Source organism: Bos grunniens, chromosome 16, assembly GCF_055505025.1.
Source record: "Bos grunniens cultivar Pamir isolate PY7600 chromosome 16, Bosgru_T2T1.0, whole genome shotgun sequence".
NCBI lineage: Eukaryota > Metazoa > Chordata > Mammalia > Artiodactyla > Bovidae > Bos > Bos grunniens.
Genome location: NC_141180.1, coordinates 66714598 through 66733650, shown reverse-complemented (window position 1 = coordinate 66733650; position 19053 = coordinate 66714598). Strand labels below are relative to the sequence as shown.

The 19053-nt window shown below is 36.2% G+C and overlaps 1 pseudogene across 1 annotated transcript in view; it reads left to right on the top strand.

The window, feature by feature from the left end:
- The first annotated feature begins 238 nt into the window (after window positions 1–238).
- Window positions 239–19053, top strand: part of LOC147356950 (large ribosomal subunit protein uL24 pseudogene) — a 51151-nt pseudogene continuing 32336 nt past the window's right edge. Inside the window, exons 1-2 of the transcript XR_015142897.1 lie at window positions 239–414; window positions 5836–5904. The product of XR_015142897.1 is annotated as a large ribosomal subunit protein uL24 pseudogene (transcript). The remainder of the gene's footprint in view (window positions 415–5835; window positions 5905–19053) is intronic.

Below are 19053 nucleotides of genomic sequence, written 5' to 3'. Positions count from 1 at the left end.
TAAACATCAGACCGGAAACTGTAGGGATGTTGGAAGTATTGAGTATTGATTATACCAAGAATATAAAGCAGCTATGATTAAAATACTAAAGCTGTGATTAAATACTTGATCTCTAAATGCTGAGGATGCTAAAGGATGAGGTGACAGCATTCAAGAACAGACAGGCAATGTAAGCAGACAGGTTGGAAGTTCTAAGAACTAAAAAGAAATGCTAGATTTCCAAACTGTTGCAACAGAAATGAAGAATGTCTTGAATGCGCTTATTAGTGGACTGGACGTGGTTGAGGCAAGGATCTTTGAGGCAGTGAATATAATTGATAGAAACCCGGAAAAACGAAATGGAAAGAAACAGGCTGAAAAAAGCAAAACAATATTCAAGGACTGTGGGACAACTACAAAAGATATGACAGATGTGTAATGGGAGTAGCAGAAGAAAAAGAAGAGAGAGGAAATAAAAAAGGAACAGAAGAAATATTTGAAACAGTAATGACTGAGAACTTACCCAAATTCATGTCAGACACCAAACAACATATCCAGCAAACTCAGAATATAACCCCTCTCCCAAAAAAGAACTCCACACCTAGGTATATCATTTTAAAACTACAGAAAAATCAAAGATAAAGTATAATATAAAATATAAAAATCAAAGAAAAGATATTCTGAAAGAAGCCAGAGGAAAATAAAGCACCTTATCTGTAGAGGAAAAAAGATAAAATTATATCCAGCTTCTCAGAAACCAGGCAAGCAAGAAGAGAGTAAAGTGAAATAGTGTTGGGAGAAAAAACTACTAACCTAGAAAATTCTGTTCCCAGTGAAATTATCCTAACAAATGAATAATAAATAATATTTCTTCTCATAATGTTTCTCAGGAAGAAATATTCAGATAATTTTTTGCCAGTATACCCGCCTTTGTAAAAATGTCAAAATAAGTTCTTAAGGTAAAAAGGAAATAATAAAGGCAGAATAAAGTGAGTAAGAGCACGGAAGAAGGAATTATACCTTATAAATTATACCTCATTTGCTATATTTCGTAAGTTTAAAATTGTTTTGAAAGAAAAATTTTAAATGTCAAGTTTTTAATCCTTGTTTCTTTTTCTCAATCCAACCCTTCTCCCAGGGTGATCTCAACCAGTTTTATGGTAGAAAGTACACCGATACTTTTTAAAAATTTTATCTTTGGCACTGCCCTCATTCTGCTGGTATATTTAAATAAAAAATAGATATCTTAGGGTAAATAATCATAATAAACACTATTTTCAACTCTTAAATTTATCCTTCCACAATTATTTTCTTCTCAATAAATAGCACTGCTACACACCCAATAGTTCAATACTAAACACTTTGGTTCCTGCTGCCCTCATCACCCAGTTTACCCTGTTGCTACCACCTTGCAATGCTTCTCAACGTTCTCCTCCATTTCGACTCCTATTTCTCTAACTTTCGTCCCTGTCAATCTCCGGGCTGTTTTAACACAGTAGCCTCTTGTCTCCTACTTTCGGTCTTGTTCACCTAAAATTATTTCCACACACAGCAATCACAAATCATAGTTTGGATCATAGCCTTACCCCACTTGTATGCTTTTGAAGTGTAACATCCACCGGCAAGTTTCAATTCGGTCTAGCTCTTGCCCAGCTCTTCATCACGATTCCCTTTAATTCTCCCTTCCTTGCAGTCTACATCAGCTCTCCTAGCTTCCCTTCTGTTCTATTGTGCCAAATGCTGACTAAGTTTAATCCTTCATTTTAGGTAGCAACTCCCCATTCCTTAGTTAAAATTATCATGTCACAATAATTTATTTTACAGATTGTGACCCAACTAGAAATGATCTTATTTACTTTTTGACAGCTTATTTTTTGTCCATCTCTACCCACTCAAATTTGAAGACCCCTGGTAGCTCAGATGGTAAAGAATCTGCTTGCAGTGCAGCAGACCTGGGTTCAGTCCCTGGATTGGGAAAATCTCCTGGAGAAGGGAATGGCAACCTACTCTAGTATTCTTGCCTGGAGATTCCATGGACAGAGGAGCCTGGCGGGCTACAGTCCATGGGATTGCAAAGAGTCAGACATGACTGAGTGACTAACACCCACTCAAATTAAGCTCCATGATGGCAACAAATTGTTTGCCACCTCTCCATTCAAAATAATTAACTAACTCCAAAATGATCTTAGGAAAATATAAATTAGGATGGATATATGAACCTGTATCACTCTGAAATTAATTCCAGCTTTCTCTTGTAATGTTTTTGTACATCAGTTGGTGAATTATTTAAATGACAGACACATTGTTACATTTCCTTGTGAAGAATATGAGGCTATTATTGATATATACAGAAGAGAGAGAAAATGGAAATTAGCTGGTTGTCTAGTTGACTGACTCCAATTACCTGGCATAAGTCAGAACACAGCAAAGGGGTCCTGCCAAGAAAAGAGAGAAAGGCTCAGTCTTATCATTTCTTTGCAGGTGGCCATCATTCAGAGCTCACCGTGACTTTCTTGTGCATTCAGTGAAGATAGTTTCAGAGTAGTAGATATTGATGCACTGTAGAAAAAATTCATTGTTTTCAGTTAAAGAAAAAAAAAATCAACCTTAAGCATTCAGTTGCAATCACAGGTAAATGTTATTGTCCTTTAATGTAAAAAAGAGAGAGAGAGAAAAAAAAAAAAACTCATCTGCCAAGAACAAGAGAAATATTATTACTAAGACTGGTAATAATAGTGGCAGACACATTTAAAGATATTTAACTTACACTTCTCTTTTTTAAGCACACTTTCTTTTGGATGCCAAGGACAGACTGCTTGAAACAGCAGACCCAAGTAAATACTTCAGCACCTTCTGTCAGGGCAAGTGTAGCAACACAGAGCTGCCTTTCAGCTGCTATTTTGTAACTAGCCTCTTTCCTCAACAAACTATGCTGATTTGTAGCTTATGTTTTACCTTAGGAATGTAGCACTTGAATACCCCTGGAACTGTTGTTTGCTGGGCTAGACAATATTTGTTCCTTAGTTTATTTCAAAACAAGTGCACCTACTGTTTTATTCCTGTTAAAAGGGAGATCACATTTTTTATTTTTCTATTTGTTGGAAAGCTCTCGTAGCACTTTGTAATAAGTTAACTTCATTTATTCATTGTTAAAGTCGATCATTGAGTGACATATAAGCTATTTACTGATGTTCTCATACTCTCCCATTCTCTAAAGACACTGAGAATAAAACTGTGAGTAAAATTGTGTTACCCTCAGGATGCATAGAGTTTAGTGTGGAGACACATTGATCAGATGATCACTGAAACTGAAATGCTTGGAAATGTTGAAGAGCACATAATTGCTGTAATTGACCTAGACAATTTTATCATGATGGCCATAGTTAGAAAAATTTATGCTGCCATAAAATGTACCAGTAGGGAATCAGGCTGAAGAATGAGGTTTATGATTGCTTCTAGTTTTTTAAATGCACCAAACAAGACTCTAATATTTTAATACAGTAAGAGGTAGACAATGTGTAGATAAGAGGACATGGAATAAGGACAAATTCGTGGTTCTTGCCAGGTCATCACTGTTATGTCTTATAATGCAAAATCATAAGAAAATCAAACTACCTTAAGTGGCTCACTTTGCTTTTCATGTTTGCTTCATTGTATCTAGCATTATTTCATTCATTAATTTTACTGCAAGCCAGGAAATATTTCACCTTTGAGGATGTCATAAACAAGTAAAAGCTAATAGCCTCTGTCCTCAGAGATCTTACGGGTTATATCCGTATATATTAAAGGAGAAATTTTATATTTATACTAATACCTTACTTGTTCTTTTCCTTTAAAGGGAAGAAATAACAAATATCCATGCAAAAATTTAGGGAGGAGATGCTAAAGCTGAAACTCCAGTACTTTGGCCATGTCATGTGAAGAGTTGACTCATTCGAAAAGACTCTGATGCTGGGAGGGATTTGGGGCAGGAGGAGAAGGGGACGACAGAAGATAAGGTAACTGGATGGCATCACTGACTCGATGGACGTGAGTCTCAGTGAACTCCGGGAGTTGGTGTTGGACAGGGAGGCCTGGTGTGCTGCGATTCATGGGGTCGCAAAGAGTCGGACACAACTGAGCGGCTGATCTGATCTGATCTCTATTATATTTTCTCATAAATTAGTTTTAAGTAAAGCAGAGCATAATACCCTATTTTATTTTGTTTCTCTTGTTCTTCCATTAAGTAACTTTAAAAGTCAAAAAAAAAGGAGAATCTTGTAAAAATACATATCTTTTGATTAACCAAGTTAAATAATTTTATTGGCCAAATTAAAATTGATTTCAGAGGCATCCAAAATTGTAAACTGCTTTCTTTATTATTGGAGTTAATGATGAGGACATTGCTGCTGATACTACAAATATTTCTTCTATAAGTTTGTTAGGGAGTTTATAGGTTTTGGCAAGGAGCATTTACCTATTTTTAAAATAATTTTACTTATGTTTGGCTCTGCTGGATCTTTGTACTCTTCGTTGTGTTACACGGGCTTCTCATTGCAATGGCTTCTCCTGGTGTGGATCGTGGACTGTAGGGTGTGCAGGCTTCGTAGTTGTGTCATATGAGCTCAACAGTTGCAGCCCCCAGCCCAGTGCACAGGCTCAGTTGCTGCAGGGCATGGGTCAGTTGCTCTACTGCATGTGGGATTTTCCCAGACCAGAGATTGAACTCCTGTGTGTCTCCTGCATTACAGGCAGATTCTTTACTGCTGAACCACCAGAGAATCCCCCTGTTTACTTCTTTTTGACTGAAGAATAGTTTTTTTTTTTTAAAAATTTGGTTTTGTTGACTGGGTAGAAGGGAACGGTTATAGAGTAGTGAAAGACAGTGCCTAGACAGCCAAATTACTTCAATCTGGAAATAAATTGGGTAACAGATGTTATAGCCTCATATCCTACATTTCTATACATGCTTATATCCTCCATTTGACTATTTACAAAGTCATTTTCTTTGTTTGACGTTTTTCATCCAAAACAACAAAGCTATTACAATGCATATATGTGTCCACATTTTACAGATGAAAAACCTAAGACTGAGAGTTTCCTTTCCTTGCCCAAGTTCACAGTGCTTACAAATAACGGAGGTAATAAAAAAGCCGAGTTTTATGAATTCAAGTCTGAGGCTGTATGGATTAAGTCACTCTGCAAGATATGAAATCCAATGTGATCACTGCTAATTTAAATCTTTTAAAACTGTGACAATTATAGTAGAGATGGAAAAAGCTCTTAAGCCAATAAACCTTTTTGAAATGTATGCAGTACAAAGTGCTTATATTTGCTACTTTGGAGAAGATATGATTATGTCGATAAGTCTGAGGGAAATATAAAACGAAGTGAAAGGTCCCCTTCATAATTGTTATGATGTATGCACACTTATGTGGATTCAGATTTTCCACTTTCCTGTGGAGTTACTCATAAAAGCATTACAGTGTACTCTGAAAGATTACTTTTCAGTTTCTCTCTGTGATACCTGTGGTCATATAGTACTTAAATCCCTGCTGCTATTCTGAAAACTCGCATTTTCTGAGGTAGTTAGTAGATTATCCACTCCATGGAATGATTTGTGCCAACAGATAGATTGACACATACCTAATTTACTCTCAGCTACGTGAAACCTCTCATTTTCTTCAGCGTGCGCTTCAAATCAAGTGCGCTCTGACCATCTTGTCTGCTCATTACTTCTGAGTAAGTGTTGTGGTGGAACTTGCCATAGAAATGACAGTGGTGCTCTGACCTCGCTCAGATGGTAGTTCATGGAGTCCGTCAGTGAACTGGAATGTTTTCAGAGTTGGAAGTCTTGTTTCTGTTGATGTGTTTCAGCGTGGTGCCTCGGATACACAGCATTCACCAGTTCACCGTTTTAGAGATGACTGCCTCTGAGGAGCAAAAGTAATGATTCAACTCCTCAGATGAAAGTTGGAAACCCACTTTAAATGAAGTAGATTGTGCATCTCTTGGTGATGTATTAAATAAGTCATCTAAAGTGAACCGAGAAAATATGCCCAATTGTGAACAACTAACTTCACTTTATGGTCTTCCGATGTGGCCCAGCAGTGAAGAACCTGTCTGCCAAAGCAGGAGACATGGGATCCATCCCTGGGTAGGGAAGATCCTCTAGAGGATGAAATGGCAACTCCACTATTCTTGCTGCAGAATCCAATAGACAGAGGAGCCTGGAGGGTTACAGTTCATAGTGTTTCAGAGTAGGACATGACTAAGCACGCAGGCACACACTTTCCTGTATAATAGGAATCGTATAGAAATCCTCTGAGCTTGAAGCAAGAAGCACTAAGGATGGTGTTACATGTAAAAATTGTAAAGATATTCTGTAAGGCATTAAGACAGCATTCGTCAAACTAGTTAAAATCTGGAGATTTAAAGTTATTTTCTCTTTTTATTTCTTGATATATTTAAATGTACCCTCTCTCCCTCCCTCCCTCTCTCCCTCTCTCTCTCTCTCACTCTGCACATTTGTAAACCAACAAGCATTATTAAATAACTTGAAGCTGTCTCTGCCACGTGATTTAGAACTTTATGGAAATCTTATTGTTACTGTTGTGGTTTCTGTGTTTTTCCCTTTAAACATATAAAACTGTTTATAAATGATTGGGTTTTCTCTATCCCTTTTATCCATAATAATGAAAAAAAAAATTCTTTAAATCTTCATTTTCTTACTGATTGAATGAACTACTTTTCAAAATTCACCATGTGATTAAATTTGGAGTGGGAAGAAATTCTCAAATTGCCTGGAAGACTCTGTTATGGTAAATATAAAATGATATTTATAATGACTGTTGTAGAAACTGATATATTCTATCGAGTTTCATTCAGCATGTCATTCATTTCATTGTATGTCACCAATGACACTCAACATGTCATAATTGTACATAGGAAAAATAATTTTCTATTAGGCTTCTTTCTAAAATAACATAAGACCATATATTCCATATCATAGAACCAAGAAAGGCCTTAGACTTAAAATAGTCCTATTCCCTTTATTCTATGAGAAAGAAAATGAAAAAATAGAGACTATTGCAACATTTGTTCGAGTCACATCTTATTAACAGGAAATGGAGTAAAAATAATTTTATATTTATTTTTCTATTGAAGTATAACTGATTTACAATGTTGAGTTACATTCTGCTGTACAGCAAAGTGGTTCAGTTTATATATATATAAATTATATATAGTATATATGTAGTTTATGATTGTTCAGTCACTTTGTTGTATCTGACTTTATATATATATATATAATTTATATGTTATATAAATTGTTTATATATGTATAATTATTTTAAAATATTTTTCCATTGTGGTTTATCACAGAATATTGACTCGAGCTCCCTACCTATACCTTATTATCTATTCTATATATAATAGTTTGCATCTGCTGAACCCAAACTCCCATTCCATCCCTCCCTCCACCTACTTAGCAACCACAAGTCTGTCTTCTATATCTGAGAGCCTGTTTCTGTTTTGAAGATAGAGTCATTTATGTCATATTTTATAATCCACATATAGCTGAAGTCTAATTATAATCTATTATATGGTGTTTGTCTTTCTCTTCCTGACTTCACCTAGTATGGTAATCTAGATCCATCCATGTTGCTGCAAATGACATTATTTTGTTCCTTTTTTATGGCTGAGTAGTATTCCATTGTATATATGCACCACATCTTTATCCATTGATCTATTGATGGACATTTAGGTGGTTTCCATGTCTTGGCTATTGTGAATAGTGCTCCTATGAACATAGGGGTGCATATATCTTTTTGAATTATAGTTTTGTCCTGATATATGCCCAGGAGTGGAATTGCTGGATCATATGGCAACTCTATTTTTAGTTTTTTGAGGAACCTCCATACTGTTTTCCATAGTGGCTGCACCCGTTTATATTTACACCAACAATGCCAGAAAGCTCCCCTTTTCTCCACACCCTCTCCAGCATTTGTTATTTGTACAGTTTTTAATGATTGTCATTATGATCAGGGTCAGGCAGTGGCTCATTGTAGTTTTGACTTGGATTTCTCTAATAATTAGCAACAATGAGCATTTTTTCATGTGCCTATTGGCCATCTGTATGTCTTTTTTGGAGAGATGTCTATTTCATTCTTCCCCATTATTCAGTTGGTTTATTGTTATTGAGTTGTGTGAGCTGTTTGGTTATTTTTGAAATTAAGCTTTTGTTGCTCACGTTGTTTGCAAATGTTTTGTTTCAATCCTTATATTGTCTATTTTGTTTGTTTATTTGTTTGTTTATTATTTCCTTTGCTATGCAAAAGCTTATAAGTTTGATTTTGCCTCAGGAGGCTAACCTAAGAAAATATATTGGTATTATATATGTCAGAGATTGTTTTGCCTATTTTCTCTTTAGGAGTTTTATGATGTTATGTCTTATATTTGTCTTTAAGCCATTTTGAGTTTATTTGTGTGTGTGTGTGTTGTGAGAATGCGTTCTAACTTCATTGACTTACATGTGACTGTCCAGTTTTCCCAACATCATTTGCTGAAGTGATTGCCTTTATGGAAGATTAATTGACCATAGGTGTATGGGTTTATTTCTATGCTCCTTATTCTGCTACATTGATCATGTTTGTTTCTGTGCCAATACCTCACTATTTTGATTATTGTAGCTTTGTAGTATTGTTTGAAATTAGGGCAGAGGGGTTATGCTTCCTGCTTTGCTTTTTGTTCATTTTGTCCTTTTTCTGGAAATTCTGGATCTTTTATTGTTTCATACAATTTTAGGATTGTTTGTTCTAGTTCAGTTAAAAAATGTAATGGGTGATTTGATAGGGACTACTTAAATCTATAGATTGCTTTGAGTAAATATAAATATTGACTTATTTTATATGCTTTTTCAACTCTTCCAAACAGTCTTATTTAGGGAAATTTATGAAAACTATGTGGAGAAGGCAATGGCACCCCACTCCAGTACTCTTGCCTGGAAAATCCCATGGATGGAGGAGCCTGGTAGACTGCAGTCCATGGGGTCGCACAGAATCGGACACAACTGAGCAACTTCACTTTCACTTTTCACCTTCATGCATTGGAGACGGAAATGGCAACCCACTCCAGTGTTCTTGCCTGGAGAATCCCAGGGATGGAGGAGCCTGTTGGGCTGCCGTCTGTGGGGTAGCACAGAGTCGGACACGACTGAAGCGACTTAGCAGCAGCAGCAGCATGAAAACTATGTAACCTAGTTGAAATAATTGTGAACACCAGAAGGCTTAGAGGTGCTGTTTTGCTCAGACTGAGAGTTTTTCAGTGGCTAGGTATTATATTGGCTATTTAATTCATTTTGCCTATATATTTAGTGAATATTAGTGAGAATGGACTTTTGGCCAGAGCATAAATTTCTGTAGCAAAGGAAATACAGGGAAAAGAAGCCATATTCCTAATACCAATTGATAAAACTAATTAAAAACTAAAACATAGAGACCAAAAGCATATGTGTATCATTTCATCCCAATTTTTTTTTTACTTCAGTTAATTTTCCCATAGTTCTTAAATGTCATCACTAAAGAAAATGAACGATGGTCTTACTAAATTTCTTTTACTATGTCTCATTCGCCTATATCATTTAAAACTCAGTTTTCATCAACCAACCAACAAATAAATAATCTAAAATAAAAATCTACTTAGAGCTTTCTCCTTTTGGATAATGTCAATCTCTTATTTCTCTTTGTTATAAACAGATAATAAAATCTGCCTCTCAACTTTGCCATGATAATTAAATGGCTTATAACAAGAACTCAGGGTATCTCCCTCCCATCTTCTCTCTTTGTTTCTCTCTATCTCTCACCACTTCCACCTTCAAAGATTTTTTTTTTTTTTTTTACTTCAGAAAACATTTCACTTAATACAGCATACTTGGAGTGAGGTATTTTCATTAATTCCAATTATACACCAGAAATTGTAAATGTAATTCTTATTTATCTCTGGACTATGTGCAACACAAGCCTGTGTTGTTCTGTTTCTTCACCATATTCCTCTATCTGTCCTGCTTTGCTCTTCCCCACCAAAACCATCTGAGCACTGATTTTCAAGCCATCCCATTATACTTTCTGAAATGTAGTTTCCTTTACTGTAAATTTTTTGTAGTATGTAAACCATCAGAGATTTTAAGCATTCTGGTGGTTTTGTTGTAACCTGAAGTGAGAACTTAGTCTTTCACATCTATCTAAATCCTTTGCATGTTAAAAGCATTACTAGATATTCCATCTCCTTGTGTAAAATGTGTCAATTACAAATGCCAGACAAAGCAGTCTGTATATATATTATCCTTGATTTGCCATTTGTCAATATCTTTGACATTTCCTCAAATTGTAGTTAATTTCATAATCCACTGATATTGGGTCATTCCTCCTCATTTCAAAAGTATTATGGCTTACAGTTCATTTTAACTCTAATACTAATCCATCTTAATTTTTTTGTCATTTCAGTGTAGATGCATATAAAGGATTTTCCCTTTCCTTGAATCAATTTTTTGTCTCATTAATTATTTTCATCAGTGTAATTTCATGCTGGTGTTTCTCTCATCTTAAAACCAACCAACAAACAAATAAGCAACTAGCCAATGCCTCATTTTTCCCCCGCTTTGGCTATTCTTTTCAAAAGCAAAAGCAAAAGGATTATTTATAGCCTTTCTCCAGTTCTTCTTCTCTTTTATGATCTCTTTCCAAATCAAGATTCATACACTTCACCAGTTAATGTCATTGTTCTTACAAAGTTTGATAGTGATCTTCATTTTGCTAATCCCAGCAACCAGTTATCAGTTTTTATTTCAGCTAATGTATATCCTTCCTCCTTGATGTGTTTTGTCCTGTCTGGTTTCTAATCTCTCACATTTGTGCTTTTGCTCTCAGTGCTCTTCAGTCTCTATCAAGTCCTCTGCCTCTTCCTGCTCCATTAACATGAACACTTCAACCCTCCTCCACCCCAGTGGACACTCCTAGGTCTTAATTGTTGATTTTCTTCTTTATACCCTTGCCTTTTGTGATCCCACTTAGTATGTGAGATTAAATATCATCTATATGCCAATAATTAACAATTTCCGCACAGGTATCTCACCCTAATACCAGACCTTTGCTTTAACTTGTACAGTGGACGGTTGACATTTTACACTTGATAGATATCTCAAAATCTATATTTCAAGGATAACTTAATCTGAGCCATCAAACATATATTTCCTCCTGCTCCCTACAAGCACATACACATACATCTCTCATTTTGATGGCAGCTTTTTTTTGGGGCAGATTATTGAGTTCATCACTGACATCTTGCTTTATTTCACATTCTGTATTTAATGTGGGCTTCTGTGGTGGCTCAGTGATAAAGAATCCATCTGCCAATGGAGGAGATGTGAGTTTCAATCCCTGGGTGGGGAAGATCCCCTGGAGAAGGAAATGGCAACCCACTCCAGTATTCTTGCTTGATAAATGCCATGGACAGAGGAGCCTGGTGGGCTATCATCCACAGGATCTCAAAAGAGTCAAAGACAGCTTAGCTACTAAACAACAACAACATCTAATGTACCAGAAAATCTGTCTCTATCTTCATATATTAGAATTTTGCCACATCTCAATTCCTATTCTCATCATCACATTTTCCACTTTGGTACTATAATTTGCAGACTTGAAGTTTAAAGGTTATATTAAAAAAGTTGTGTAGGGTAGCTCTGTGTATGTGTGTGTGTTTAATGGTGTCTTGACTCAGGTCTAAGGCCTTGATTAGAAACTGACCAGTTCCCTTTTTGAGTAGTAAGTGAAGGTCACAGTCCAACCACAATGCCTGGTTGGGTTCTCCCACTCTGGGCCACTATGCAGTTGCCTTCATTGCCATGGGGCCCAGTACCAGATAGCTGGGGACAGTTCTTTGTCCTGATTCTAGGGAAATTATTCAAATTAGGTAATCAACAGGGAGCCCAGGAAACAGCCAACTGTACCCCAGTTACCATAGAGAAGCTTCCCCCCAAACTCCAGCTTGTTGTCCTCTCCCCACTATAGCCATCTCTGTAGCTCTGCTTGACATCCTTCTTTTGTTCAGAGGTGTAACCAAGAGTTCAGCTTTTCATCTATTCAGGTGACATATATTGTGTCCTACATCAAAGAATCTTTAAATCGCAAAAAGCACTTTGCCTTCTGAATTCTTCTTACTTTCTTCAAAATGGAGAAACTTACAGAACAGCAGATGAGAAAAGAAATTGGTTGGAGCATTCATTCCCTAGTTTCTTCTCTGGTGAAAGTGATTTTGGAGGGAGAGCAGTGATCAGTCCTGAAGAGAGATCTTAGTTCCCAGTCCAGGAATTAAACCAGGGTAACCTGGATGAAAATCAAGTGTCTTAGCCACTAGAATGCCAGGGGCTAGAGGCAAGAAGCAAAGTGGCCCTGGCTTTTGCCCCTGTTTGAAAGCAAGAATGTTTCAAGGAGGCAAAAATGGTAAAAACAGGTACAAAGTTTATTATTAGAGACACAGAACAATGCATGGGAGAGCACAGAGGAAAATAGTTTGTTTATCCAACTCAGAAGCAGGGCAGAGATGCACACCCAGAGAGAAAGGGTATAGGCATCCTCTCGAATGAAGGGGAGGGCAGTAAGTCAGGCACTAGGCAGACACACACCCAGAGAGAAGTGCGAGCATCCTGAGTGATGAGGAGCACAGTGCAGAGGTGATGTCAATCACTTATATAGGATGGTCCTTCTGGACGTTGTTCAGTTCAGTCACTCAGTTGTGTCCGACTCTTTGTGACCCCATGGAACACAGCATGCCAGGCCTCCCTGTCCATCACCAACTCCTGGAGTCCACCCAACTTCATGTCCATTGAGTCGATGAAGCCATCTAACCATCTCATCCTCTGTCGTCCCCTTCTCCTCCCACCTTCAGTCTTTCCCAGCATCAGGGTCTTTTCAAATGAGTCACTTCTTTGCATCAGGTGGCCAAAGTATTGGAGTTTTAGCTTCAGCATCAGTCCTTCCAATGAACACTCAGGACTGATCTCCTTTAGGATGGACTGGTTGGATCTCCTTGCAGTCCAAGGGACTCTCAAGAGTCTTCTCCAATGCCACAGCTCAAAAGCATCAATTCTTCGGCACTCAGGATCTTCGTTTACCTTTGGCCAATTATCTTTCTTCTTTCTTTACATCTGTTTGGTCCATGGATCCTCCCCAAGATGAATGAGCAAATTTTTGCTAAGGTAGATCCCACCACAGAAGCCTATGGGTGTATGTCCACGTTTATTATGGGATGTGTTCCCTCTCTTTTTGACCCCCAAGAAGCCTTCCCGTGCATGTGCAGATAAAGAAGTCTTCCTTGACCTCAGAAGTGGACACCTTATCTCTTTGTTCTAGTAGAGCTCAGCTTTTACCACTAACTTTGTCCTTGGAGAATCTTGGGGAGAACGAAGCTTAAATTTTACTTCCCTTGATAAATACAGGGTGTCTGGCTTAGAGACCACCTGTCTTGTACCTCAGAAGTTCAAAAGTGATTATGTTTCTCTACCAAAGGGCACAGCTCATAAGGTGACTTTTTCTATGGCTAAAAGTTTCACCGAGTTCTGTTCACTACTCATTCTCCTGATCTTTTAGGTGTGTGGTAGGTGTTTTCTTCTTGACTCATCATGCCTTGTTTCTTTTTATTTTTTCCTTTAAACAAGGAAGCAATTTTGTAAAAGTTTTCTTTATTATATTACATTTAATTATTTATAAATTAATATTTATTACTTTAAGAGTGCGATTTGTTTCCTCCTTGGACCCTGACTGATACTATTACTGCCATGCAAAATTGAACCATTGTCATATGTGCCTGGATTATAGTCTCCCAACAGGCATTCTTGCTTCCACCATTGTCCCTTTATAAGTTCTCTGCAAAACAGCCATAGGTTCAAAAACATATCCTTTTATCTATTACTCCTCTGCTCAAAGCCTTCCAGCAGATCTCCATTCTGCTCAAAGTAAAAGCCAAATTTTAAAAAGTAACTTTAAATAAAATGGACCATATTATCACTCTGATATTAGCTCCTATTGTCCTTTCTCTTTACTTAACCCAGAAATACAATCCAGATTGATTCCTCAGTGGTATAAGCATCTTCTAATGCTGGGCTTCCCTGGTAGCTCAGTGGTAAAGAATCCCCTGATCCCTGATTAGGGAAGATCCCCTGGAGAAGGAAATGGCAAACTACTCCAGGGTTCTTGCCTGGGAAATCCCACGGACAGAAGAGCGCTGTGGACCACAATCCATGGGGTTGCAAAAGAGTCGGACAAGACTTAACAACTAAAACAAAAAACAACAAATCTTCTGACTCTAGACAATTTCAGTATTAATTATATAAATATTTAAGACAATAAAATTACCTTCAATAAGTTTTCCTTAAAGAATCAAAAAATATATGTGATTTCAATTATTTGTCATTTTTGTGATTAAGAGAATTTAAACTATTGGATAATAGTTCAGTCTTTTAATTCCATTTATGATATCATATTGTGCAACTGAATTATATGTGTTTAAAGTGATATTTTGCTGATATAATTATATAATTTTAGGTATATTTCTACAAATATATCCCTTCTGCATACTCATGTTCATATAATTAAGAAATATCTTGTTAAAATTTTAATTTATTATAACCTATCAATTATTTTTTAAAGTTATGATAAGTCATTAAAACAGAAACATATTTGTTAAGGAAATTATCTATAGCAACTTTCAGTGCACTTAAAGTAATTAACAGTATAAACCAATTCAATAAATAGATTGAACACTAATTCAAATACTCCTAAAAGGAGTTGCAAATATTTACTAGACTTATAAATAGAAAAATAATATTTAGAAACTGAGCTTAAAAGACTTAGGAAGGACATGGATTTCGAACATAAATCCTGACTGAACTGATGGTACATTTATAAGACTCTAGTAACTTCTAAAAATTTTTTATTTGTACATAGAAACCGCCCTGAGGTTTCAGCTTTTGCTTGAATTGTATAAATCTACAAAGAGCAGTGCCCACCTTTAAGCAAAAGCAGACAATCTAAAAAAGTCACTTCCTTCCTTGATCCCATCAGAGAGGGAAGGGTGAGAGACAGGGGAAAGCTTCCACAGTCATGCAGGCATGGGGAGGGGAAAGAGAAGACATAGCAGGAGATGCACAAACCAGAATCATTCTTCTCATTTTCCCTGTGGAACAAAAGCCTTCGGCCATTGGAGAAAGGGCAGATTTAGTGTCACCTTATGGGGATAGGTGAAGGCTCATTAGATCTAAAGAAGGATAATAACTTCAAAAAAAAAGACCAATATAAGGGGCAACAAATACAAGTATTTCCTTCAATCGCTCTTCTGTTTTCCCCTGGAAATAAAAACATGCACACATGCTCCTTCTTAAAACCTGAACAAACGAAAAATATGTACTTTTTTTTTAAAGTGCTGCTCCTTTTCTCTTTTATCTCTGTGTGTATTTTCTTATTCTTCATCCACTCCTCAATTCGGTACAATCTGGCATCACTCCCCTAGCCCTCTATTGAGAACGCCAGTCCTAATTGCAGCAGCAGCCTCTGATTTGTCAGTCCTTAGCTTTTATACCCTACACTTTCTGTAGCACTTTGCTTTATGAAAATATGTCAACATTTCTATTTTTAAATGTCCAGTCCTTTAACTTCATTAATTGTACATTGTTTCTTGGTTTTCTGCTTATTCTATGAGAGGTTCACCTGCCTTCATTTGCAAGGGATTCTTTTCTTACACCTGTCCTTTCTCAGTTAAAATCTTATCTACTGTTCTCAGACCAACCCCTTTGTGATCTTTTTCTTGCATTAATGTCACTTCATGGGTACATTAATTCAAGACCCATCTTTCATGTTTCCTTGATTAGTGCATTAACTTTTTCAACCATTTTCTATTCAATACCTGTTATAAATGAAGCAGTGTGTTAGGCAGAGAAGGTAGAAAGATGAGTTAAGATATAGTTCCTTCTTCCACTAAGCTTATTGTTTATAGAAAGAAATGTTTTAATATAAAATAATACAGTTGCAACGATAGATATCTGTATAATAAATGCAAAAGGTTAGATTACTTCTTCAAAAAGGAAGAGCAATCACCATTGGTTTTTAAAAGGTGTTGATGATGGACTTGACTTGTAAATGATGAATATCTTTGGTTTCTGGGTGGTCTAACTGGGTAGGTACATTCTCTAACTGATCTTGCCTTCATTCTGAATATTCCTAACATCATTATCCACAAAGTAATAAGATATCTTTTCAAGAATTAAATTCTGATCATATCATTCCCCAGTTTACAATCTGTCAATGATGCCTATTGCTTTCTGAAAACATAACAGGAAGTGCAGTGACCACTTGGTTTGTCCCAGCCATCATCCCTTTCTACCCTTCCCCATTTCAGGATAATTTCACTACCCTGAAATGTGGCATGTTCTTTTTCCTAGTGACCAGAATGCTCTCCTCGGACTTTGTCACCTAACCAACTGCAATACATCCTTCAGATTACAGCTTTAATGTTGGTTCCTCAGAGAAGTCTTCTATAGCTCCTTAGGTAATGTCACCCCTGTTTATGCTCTCAGGAGCATAATGCATTTTCTCTTGAAAGAAATTGTGTCTACTGCAATTCAGTACTTGTAGTGATGATTTTATTTTTCAGTCTTTTTTCCCCCATTCTATGTTCAACAAAGGCATAGGTGATTTAGCTCAACACACAACTTTCTATATGGTATGTACCAGACATTCGATAAATGCTAAATGAATCATGAAAGACTACAAATTACCAACACTTTAGGCCCACATTTCATGAGCCCTTTATATACTTTAGCTGGAATATTAATGAAACAGGCATTTTAGTAATAGTCTTCAAAAGAAATAAAATGATCCAAATAATTATATATGTACACAGAGCATAAGCACATGCACATTCACCAGCGTTTAGTTGAGTGATATGATACAGAAGGGAAACTTATCAACTTGAAACCATGGATCACATTTAATTCCAACTTATAGTCACTTTGCTAAAGAGAAAATACCTCAAGGGCAGGGTAAAAAGTAAAAAAAACCAAGGATATGTAAATTTTTTGATATTAAAATTGGAGAAGTAAAATTAATTCACATTTATTGTGTTAGAATACATACAGACAGATGTAGTAAATTATTATATTGATAGGAAAAACATTAAAAGAGCTGTCTTAATTTTTACATTAGTTATGCTGTTATTGGTTACCAATGGATCATAAAAATCAAAGAATGAGAAAATGAGATACCATTTATGTCATAAAACCAATGCCAATCAATTAATTAGGTCTTTACTGCTTGTTGAGAATACTTCTAAAAGGTGGAAATATGAATGTGAATTCAGTTAGAAATAAGTTTGTACTTGAAGTAATAGTGATCCTCTCCCAAATATATGTGTACAGAAAAGTGCATACTATAGAGCAGAACAGAATTTTTATGACAGGTACAAAATTTGGAATCATATGCCCTGTTATTCCACTAGCTCCCTTACTTACTAACAATGTGACCTTTGCTGAATTAATCTCTTATGTTCTAGATTTCTTATCTACAAAATACAGATAATAAAATAACATTTCATATAGTTGATTTGCTCTCCTAATGAATTTACCAATGATAAGAACTTACTAAAACTCCTAACACATAGTAAGTACTAAAATGTTAGCTAGTATTATTGTTATCACTGTCTATCCAGTATTGTATGCACTAAAATACAGTCTTTAATTATTCAGATTTCATGTAATACAATTGTTTTGTTATTTCACTCAATTTTTACAAATAGGCAAGAGAAGAGAAGAAAGGATATTTTTCAAGAATGGGCTGGTGTGAAGTTTGAATTACTAAAAGAAAGCTTACAGATTTTAGATTTTAGAAGATAACATAGTAGAAAACCTAGATGACTTTGGGAATGACAGTTATACTTTAGCTACAACACCAAGGACAGGCTCTATGAAAGAAAAAATTAATAAGCTGGCCATCATCAAAATGAAGTTTCTTCTCTGTGAAAGCTTATGTCAAGGAAATAAGAAAACAAGCCACAGACTCGGAGAACTACTTGCAATAACATACCTGAATAAGGACTCTAAAAACACAAAGAACTCTTGAATGCAAACTAGTACAGCCACTATGGAGAACAGTGTGGAGATTCCTTAAAAAACTGGAAATAGAACTGCCTTATGATCCAGCAATCCCACTACTGGGCATACACACTGAGGAAACCAGAAGGGAAAGAGACACGTGTACCCCAATGTTCATCGCAGCACTGTTTATAATAGCCAGGACATGGAAGCAACCTAGATGCCCATCAGCAGATGAATGGATAAGAGAGCTGTGGTACATATACACAATGGAGTATTACTCAGCCATTAAAAAGAATACATTTGAATCAGTTCTAATGAGATGGATGAAACTGGAACCTATTATACAGAGTGAAGTAAGCCAGAAAGAAAAACACCAATACAGTATACTAACACATATATATGGAATTTAGAAAGATGGTAACAATAACCCTGTGTACGAGACAGCAAAAGAGACACTGATGTATAGATCAGTCTTATGGACTCTGTGGGAGAGGGAGAGGGTGGGGAGATTTGGGAGAATGACATTGAAACATGTATAAAATCATGTATGAAACGAGTCGCCAGTCCAGGTTCGATGCGCGATACTGGATGCTTGGGGCTGGTGCACTGGGACGACCCAGAGGGATGGTATGGGGAGGGAGGAGGGAGGAGGGTTCAGGATGGGGAACACAGGTATACCTGTGGCAGATTCATTTCAATATTTGGCAAAACTAATACAATATTGTAAAGTTTAAAAATAAAATAAAAATTTTAAAAATATTGTTAAAATTAAAAACACAAAGAACTCTTTAAAAATATATACAAAATATACAGAAGGTCTTAAAACACAGTAAGAATTTAAAGAACCTGATTTTTAAAAATAAGCTAAAGTACTTAAGAGACACTTTACCAAAGAAAAGATACAGATAATTGAAAAGATGCTCCGCGTTGTCATCAGGAAAATGCAAATTAAACCA